The following is an 8,706-nucleotide window of genomic DNA, read 5'->3' on the forward strand; positions in this document are numbered from 1 at the left end:
TGGGCCTACATAATCCATTTCCTCTCAGTACTATTGACTTCCAGGCTCCTACTAGAATGGTCCACTAATACCCATTTACAGTATTCAACTTCTTTTCTAGTCCAAAGTCCCAAAGTCTTCTACCCCCTCCTTAAAACAGTGCTGTTAGGCCTGTCATGGAAATACCTCATTCCTGATACTAAATTCTATTTTCATTACTTTTCAAATGTGATAAAACACCATCACCATGCTCACTTTGGCAGCACATATACTAAAATTGGAATGATACAGAGAAGATTAGCATGGTTCCTGAGCAAGGATAATATGAAAATTCGTGAAGCATTTCATAGTTTTACTAAGATCTGTCAATATAATCCACCATATAAACAAACTAAAAAATAAAAGCCACATGATCATCTCATTAAATGCTGAAAAAGCCTTCTACAAAATACCACATCCCTTCATGATAAAGGTCTTGGAGAGAGCAGGGATACAAGGAATATACCAAAACATAATAAAGGCAATATACAGCAAGTCAACAGTCAACATCAAACCAAGTGGAGAGAAACTCACAGTGATCCCACTGAAATCAGGAATGAGAGAAGGTTGTCCACTTTCTCCATATCTATTCAATATAGTTCTTGAGGTCCTAGCTAGAGCAATAAGACAACAAAAGGAGATCAAAGGGATAAAAATCGAAAAAGAAGTCAAACACTTGCTATTTGCTGGTAATACAATAGTTTACATAAGCAATCCCAAAAATTCTATCAAGAAACTTCTACAACTCATAAACACTTTCAGTAATGTGGCATGATACAAGATTAACTAAAAAAAAATCAGTAGCTCTCCTTTACACAGATGATAAATGGGCTGAGAAATAAATTAGAGAAATATCACCCTTCACAATAGCCACAAATAACATAAAATATCTTGGAGTAACTCTACCCAAACAAGTGAAAGACCTGTATGATAAGAACTTTAAATCTTTGAAGAAAGAAATTGAAGAAGACTCCAGAAAATGGAAAATGGAAAGACCTCCCATGCTCTTGGGTATGTATAATTAACATTAAAAATGCCAATCTTACCAAAAGCAATCTACAGATTCAGTGCAATGTCCATCAAAATTCCAGCAAAATTGTTCACAGACCTCGAAAGAATAGTACTCAACTTCATATGGAAAAGCAGAAAACCCAGGATAGCCAAAGCAATCCTGCACAATAAAGGAACTTCTGGAGGCATCACAATCCCCAACTTCAAACTCTACTACAGAGCTACAGTACTGAAAACAGTCTGATATTGGCATAAAAACAGACAGGAGAACCAATGGAACCTAATTGAAGACCCAGATATTAATCCACACACCTACAAACACATGATTTTTGATGAAGAAGCAAAAAACATAAAATAGGAAAAAACATATTTAACAAATGGTGCTGGCCTAATTGGATATCAACATTTAGAAGGATGAAAATAGATCTATATCTATCACCATGCACAAAACTCAAGTCTAAATGAACCAAAGACCTCAGCATAAAGCCAACCACACTAAACCTCATAGAAAAGAAAGTTGGAAGTACACTTGAATGCATTGGCACAGGAGACCACTTTCTAAATATAACCCCAGCAGCATAGACACTGAGAGAAATAGTTAACAAATGGGACCTCCTGAAACTGAAAAGCTTCTGTAAAGCAAAGGACACAGTGAACAAGACAAAACGACCTCCTACAGAATGGGAAAAGATCTTCACTAACCCCACATCAGACAGAGGTCTGATATCCAAAATATACAAAGAACTCAAGAAATTGGTCATCAAAAGAACAAACAATCCAATTTAAAAAATTAGAGCACCGACCTAAATAGAGAACTCTCAATAGAGGAATCTAAAATGACTGAAAGACACTTAAGGAATTGCTCAGCATCCTTAGCCATCAGAGAAATGCAAATCAAAACAACTCTGATATTCCATTTACACCAGTCAGAATGGCCGAGATCAAAAACACTGATGACAACTTATGCTAGAAAGGATGTGGGGTAAAAGAAACACTCCTGTATTGCTGGTGGGAGTGCAAACTGGTACAGCCCCTTTGGATGTCAGTATGATGATTTCTCAGAAAATTAGGAAACAACCTTCCTCAAGACCCAGCAATACCACTTTTGGGTATATAACCAAAGAATGCTCTACCATACCACAAGGACATGTGTTCAATTATGTTTATAGCAGCATTGTTTGTCATAGGCAGAACATGGAAACAACCTAAATGCCTCTCAAGCAAAGAATCATTAAGGAAAATATGATACATTTGTACAATGGAGTACTACACAGCAGAAAAAATAATGGCATCTTGAAATTTGCAGGCAAATAGATGTATCTAGAAAACATATTGAGACACAGAAAAACAATATTATATTTACTCATTTATAAGTGGCTTTTAGACATAAAACAAAGAAAACCAGCCTACAAATCACAATCCCAGAGAACCTAGACAACAATGAGGACCCTACGAAAGAGATACATGGATCTAATCTACATGGGAAGTAGAAAAAGACAAGATCTCCTAAGTAAATTGGGAGCATGAGGATCATGGGAGAGGGTTGAAGTGGAAGGGAGGGGAAGGCAGGGGAACAGAGAAAAATATATAGCTCAATAAAATCAATAAAAAGAACACCATTACCAAGGCAACTTTTAGAAGAGTTTGTTGGAGGCTTACAATTGCAGAGGGTGAGTCCATTACTGCTGTGGTGGGAAACATGGTGGCAGGGAGGCAGGATTGGTGCTAGAGCAGTAACTGCTGAAGAGTTTACTTCTTATCTACAAAAAGGAGAGGGAGAAGGAGAGGACCATGGGCTTCTGAAACCTCAAAGCCTGCCCCCAGTGACATGCTACTTCCAACAAGGCCGTACTTCCTAATCCTTCCCAAATACTTCCACCAATAGGGAGGGGACCAAGCATTCAAATATGTGTGACTATGGGGGCCATTCTTTTTCAAACCACTGTAGATTCCTGTGAATTCAAATTTTGTTTATCATAAAAGGAGTGTTAAAATTTTTTTCTTTTGTGTGTCAATATCCAACTCTTATATTACTCATTAAAATAATGTCTTTTTCCCTTTTGCACAGTTTTGGCCCCTTTATCAAAATCAGTTATCCATGAATGCATGAGTTCACTTCTCGACTTCCAATTTCAGTAATTGGTCTGTATATCAACTCTGTACCAGGAAGGAATACATTACTCTAAATTTTCCAGTGGGTTTTAAAAATCTCATTTTTATTTTTTTCAAGAATTGTTTTAATATCCAGAGTCTTTCAACATTCCACGTGAACTTTAGCCAACATGCTCAATTGAGTTTTGCAAAAAAGGCATTTGAACTTCTGATAGAGGCAACATCAAATCTATGTATCAACCTAAGGGAGTTTCTGTCTTAACAATGACAAATCCTTCAGTGTATTCTCTTGTAAAGCATTTCATTTAGTTAGCTGTTAGTCTTGAGCAAAACATAATTTTCAGTGTGTGAAATATGTTTTGTACTTTTTAAAAAAAATTATATTTTAATTATGTGTTTGCATGTCTATGTTTACATATGTGGCTTGGATAAGAATGGCCCTGTCTCAGTGAGGATTTTCTATCTCTGTGAAGAGACACCATAAGCACAGAAACTCTCACAGAGAAAATATTTAATTGAGGTGGTGGCTTACACTTACAGAGGTTCAGTCTATTATCATCATGATGGGGAGCATGACAGTGTGTAGGCAGATGTGGTGCTGGAGCTGAGAGTCCTGCCTTTGACCAGAAGGCAACAGGAAGTTGACTGATTGTCACACCGAGAAAAGCTTGAGCAAAAGAGACCTCAAAGCCTGCCCCTACAGTGACACATTTCCTCGAACAAGGCCACACCTCCTAATAGTGCTGTTCCCTTTGGGGGCTATTTTCTTTCAGATTACCACAGGCGCCAAAAGGCTCATAGATTTGAATATTTGGTAACCAGGGAGTGGTACTATTTGAAAGGATTAGGAGGTATGTCCTTGTTGGAGGAAGGGTGTTACGGGTTGGTTTTTAAGGGCCTATGGCAAGACCAGTCTTTCTTACCCTGTTGCTTACAGGTACACATACAGAAGTTTCAGCTCCTTCTCCAGCATAGTGTCTGCCTCCATGATGTCATGCTCCCTGACATGGTGACAATTGAATAAACCTCTGAAACTGAAAGCAAGCCCAATTAAATGCTTTCTTTTTAATAGTTGCTGTGGTCAGGATATCTTTGCCCAGTAATAGAATATGTTTGTGAGCAGGTACACATGAGGACATGGATGTCAGAAGGTATTATGTTCCCTGAAACTGAAGCTACAGGTTATTGTGAGCTATCTGTCATGGGTACCAGGAATATTATTGGGGTCTTCCGAGCCATCTCTCTAGGCCAAGTTTTCAATGATTTTAGCTAAGTGTATTTCTGAGAATTTTGCTGTCACTAACACTGTTATACCTAGAATTGCTTCTCATACTGTTCATTTTTACTGTATAGAAACACACTGTTTTAAGGTATTGGTCTCACTTTTGCAAATGTACACAACTATGCATTAACTTTTTTTTCTGTCTTCTTTGATTTTTATCTATGTAAAATCATATAATCTACACGGATGTACTTTTTACATATTCCATTCCAATATGTATGTTTTGATCTCTTGGCCAATTGTCTGTAATGGGCCTGTAGTGAATGCTGAATGGAAGGAGTGGGCACGTGTGCCCGCACCTTGCTGACGTTAACAGTGGAACTTCCACCATCAGGGATGATGGTCGCTTAGTGGCTTTTTATAGGTGGTCTTGGAAGGTCAAAGAGGTAGCTTTCTATTCTCAGTTTACTGTGTAGGGTGCAGGATAGTGTAGAATGCTTTTACCATCAATTTAAGATGATCGTGTGAGTTTCACCCATATCGCACCTGATATCAACTGTATATACAATTTCTTGCTTTTGTATGACTCTATCCCCATTTCTCATTTTTTAAATTTTTCTTGTAAATTACATCTTCATACAATGTTTTCCCATGCTTGGATTTTTACAATTATTGCATTATATAGCTATTGCATTTTTAAGTCACAATGAACAAGAATTTTATACAGCAAAAATACTTATACTCTCCCAAAATTAACCTGTATAGCCACTTCTGTTTGCTGTGGCTGAAATAACTGTTTGATTCTCTTTTAATTAAGCTGGAGGGATGACTTTAATATTTCTTGTAAGGTATGAGTTTTAGCAAAAAGATCTGACGTTTTTGTTTACTTTATGCAATGTATTTAAAAAAAATGCCTTCATTTCTCCTTTCTCTGTGAAGGATAGTTTTGCCAGATTAAAAACAAAACAAAACAAAAACACCCAGTGGACAGGTATTTTTCTTTTGGAAGTTTGAAAATGTCTTTCTGATGCTTTCTGACCCCTATGATTTCTGATAATACACCGCCTATTAATCTTATTCGGGATTCTCTGTATGTGATCAGTAGCTTCTCTCTATTTTCATGAGCTTCTCTTTGTCTCTGGCTTTTGACAATCTGACTCTGATGTGTAGGTGTGAATCTCCTTGCACCCTATGTGAAATATTCTGGGCTGTTTGGATGCTGAGGAATCATTTCTTCAGATATTCCCCCTACCTGTTTCTATCCCTCTTACCAGGACTGCCTTTCTGTGTTTGTAGTCTCGATGGTCCCCCCAGGTTTCTGGTGCAATGCTCTTCCTAGCCTATCTGTCTTGCTATTCTGGGCTAGTGAATTTTTCATCTCAGCTTTTATACTTTTCAATTACAAAATTTCTGCTTGATTGCTTTTTATAATTTGCATATCTTATTGCTTATTTCTTTCTGATTATGCATTTTCACATATTTTCCTTTAGTTCTCTGAACATATTCAAAATAGCTTATTTAAAGTCTTTGTCTTTTGAGTATAGATCTTAGCGTTCTCGGTTATAGTTTATAAAGATTTCTTTCTTAGGCATAGGATTTTTGTAGGTGATTTATGCATGTGTATATATTTGTGTTTGTGTGTGTGTGTAAAACTGAAAAGAATGTATTACTAGTAGTCTCATAGTAACTGAAAAACAGTTTCCTTTTTCCCCTTCATTTCTTATTGTTTCCTTCTGCAGTTGTTATTGTGAATTTGGATGTTGTGAACTAATTCTGTAAAATCTATATCTTTACTATGTACAGTCAATAAAGTCTCTACTCAGCTCCTTAATTAGCTAACGATTGGACATAAATTTCCTTAGAAGCCTGGAGCTGATAAGTCTCCATTTTTGCTTAATGGTTGTGTATGGTTATTGGGGGAACGCCTTCAATACTCAACTAGCTAGGATAAAATTATAATTTAGCCTTCAGTTCTTGCTTGAGTTGAAGTGTCATCTGGAGCGTCTCAGTGGGTAGTTTAGTTAATTGTTGACCTCAGCTACTAACTACCACTCAGGGCCCCAGGCAGCCATGGTATACATTTCTTCTTCTTTATTGTTGGCTCATGTTTGCTGGTATTCTCTTAACGACTTCTGATATTCATGCTTCCATGAACCCTCATACTGATCTGTGGTTACTTCTTCTTTCCACTCTCTTTGGCTTGGTTATTCGGGTAATATTATATGGTGGATTTTATTGATAGAATTTTAATCATTTGCTTTCTCGGAAGAGGCAGGACAGAATTACTCTTGATTCCTTAAATGTGTGCTGGTGTTTTCCAGAGTTACACTAAGGACTGAGAGTGTTGAAATTACCGGTTCAGTTTCCCTGCTAGCTGTGGGTCTGTTCAAACCGTCTGTCCTTTTCGGTCACACGTGGTATGGTGGCTCACGTCTTTGATGTATCTGTCGTCAAGCTCACACGGGTGTGGGTGTTTTGTTTCTTACTGTCTTCTGTAGCTGGGAAAGTCCCTGCCGCATGCAGGGGACCGTGTTTGATTTGGTCATTTGTGTCATGCCATCCTTCTGTCACTTTTGTTCACGTTTGTCACTTTGTATTCATCTTTTCAGTCTATTTAAGTGACTTTCATTGCTCCTCTTCTGTTTTTAATTTCACTAATTTCGCTGTGACTATGATTTCGCTCACTATGCTGTTGTCCTCGTTAGGGTTTTTGTTGCTGTGATGAAACAAACAAACAAAAAAAAAGCAGCTTGGGGAGGAAAGGATTTATTTCATCTTTCTGAAGGAAGTTAGGAAAGGAACCTAAGGCAGGAACCTGAGGCAGGAACTGAAGCAGTAAGCCACGCCTGCTGGCTTGTGGCTCCAAGCTTGCTCAGCCTGCTTTCTTACACAACCTAGGACCACCTGCCGGGGATGGCACTGCCCTCCCACATCAAACATTAACCAGGAAATGTCCCACAATGAAGACTTGTCTCTAGGCAATCTGATACAGGCATTTTTCACAGCTGATGTTCCCTCTTCCTAGTTAACTCTAGCTTTTGTTAATATGACCAAAAAACCAAACCAAAACAAACAAATCAAAACAAAAACTAAAACCCAACCATGACTGCAGTTTTTCTATCTATCTATCTATCTATCTATTTATCTATCTATCTATCTATCTATCTATCTATCTATCTATCTATCTATCTATCATTTTGCTATCCTTTCCCTAGGTTCTTGAAAGTGGAAGCTAGTAAAAGTAGTGTTTACTTACACTCTTTTCTTCATATATATAACATTAATGCTGAAAGTACCCCTTACTGGCTTCCATTAATTTATGTTATGGTGTATTTTATTTCATTCAGTTCAATGCATTTTTTATTTCCCATAAGATTTCCTGCATAATTCACAGACCATTTAGAAGGGAGCTTTTTAGTTGGCAAATGTTTGAAGATTTTCATTTGTATCTCTTTGCCATTGATTTCTAACTTAATTCCCCAGCAGTAGGAACCATGTGCGGTATGAGTTTTGAAACTGACTTTGATCTAGGATGTCATCAGTCTTAGTATATGTTCTGTATCTATGTGAAAGGATCTGTGTCTTGTTACCTGCATGTTACAAATGCACATTGGCTGTGTTACATCACTGACATTCAGTAACTGCCCTTCTGCTCCCTATTGATTCTTATTTATGAGTCATTTCTTTGAGTTCATCATATGTATTTGAATATGTTTTGTCTCTTTTTTTCAAATCTTTTATCTATTTATTCTATTTATTTCTTTTACATCCAGACCACATTTTTCCCGCCCTCCTCCCTTCCCATTCATTCCCCACCTCTCTTCCCTTCCCTCCATCACCTCTTCTTCTGTTTCTGTTCAGAAAGGGGCAGGCCTCCCATGGGTATCCATGAAGCATAGCATATCAAGTTGCAGTATGACTAAGCACCTCCCCTTGTGTTAAGACTGGGCAAGTCTGAGGAATAGGTTCCCAAAAGTCAGCCAAAGGGGACAACCCCTATTCTACATCCTTTCCAGCACGAGCTGTCATTAGTGTTTTTGATTGTAGCTATTCTGACAGATGTAAGATGGAATCTCAGAATCATTTTGATTTGCATTTCCCCGATTCTTCTGCTGAGAATTCTCTGTTTAGATCTGGACCTCATTTTTTTTAGCTGAATTATTTGGTATTTTGATATCTTATTTGAGTTCTTTATTTATTTTAGGGATCAGCCCTCTGTCAGATGTGGGGTGGGATTTTTCTTTTTCCATTCTATAAGCTGCCATTTTGTCATTTTGACAGTGTCCTTTGCCTTATGGAAGCTTTTCAGTTTCGGGATGTTCCACTATTAATTGTCAACTTTG

General features: G+C 37.6%; 1 non-coding gene across 1 annotated transcript; it reads left to right on the top strand.

Annotated features, from left to right (window-relative positions):
* Positions 1–226: 226 nt before the first annotated feature.
* On the top strand, positions 227–333 carry LOC142853184 (U6 spliceosomal RNA). The gene has a single exon (XR_012911112.1). It is a non-coding gene; the product is annotated as a U6 spliceosomal RNA (small nuclear RNA).
* The last annotated feature ends 8,373 nt before the right edge of the window (positions 334–8,706 follow it).

This window comes from Microtus pennsylvanicus, chromosome 6 (genome assembly GCF_037038515.1).
Source record: "Microtus pennsylvanicus isolate mMicPen1 chromosome 6, mMicPen1.hap1, whole genome shotgun sequence".
Taxonomy (NCBI): Eukaryota; Metazoa; Chordata; class Mammalia; order Rodentia; family Cricetidae; genus Microtus; species Microtus pennsylvanicus.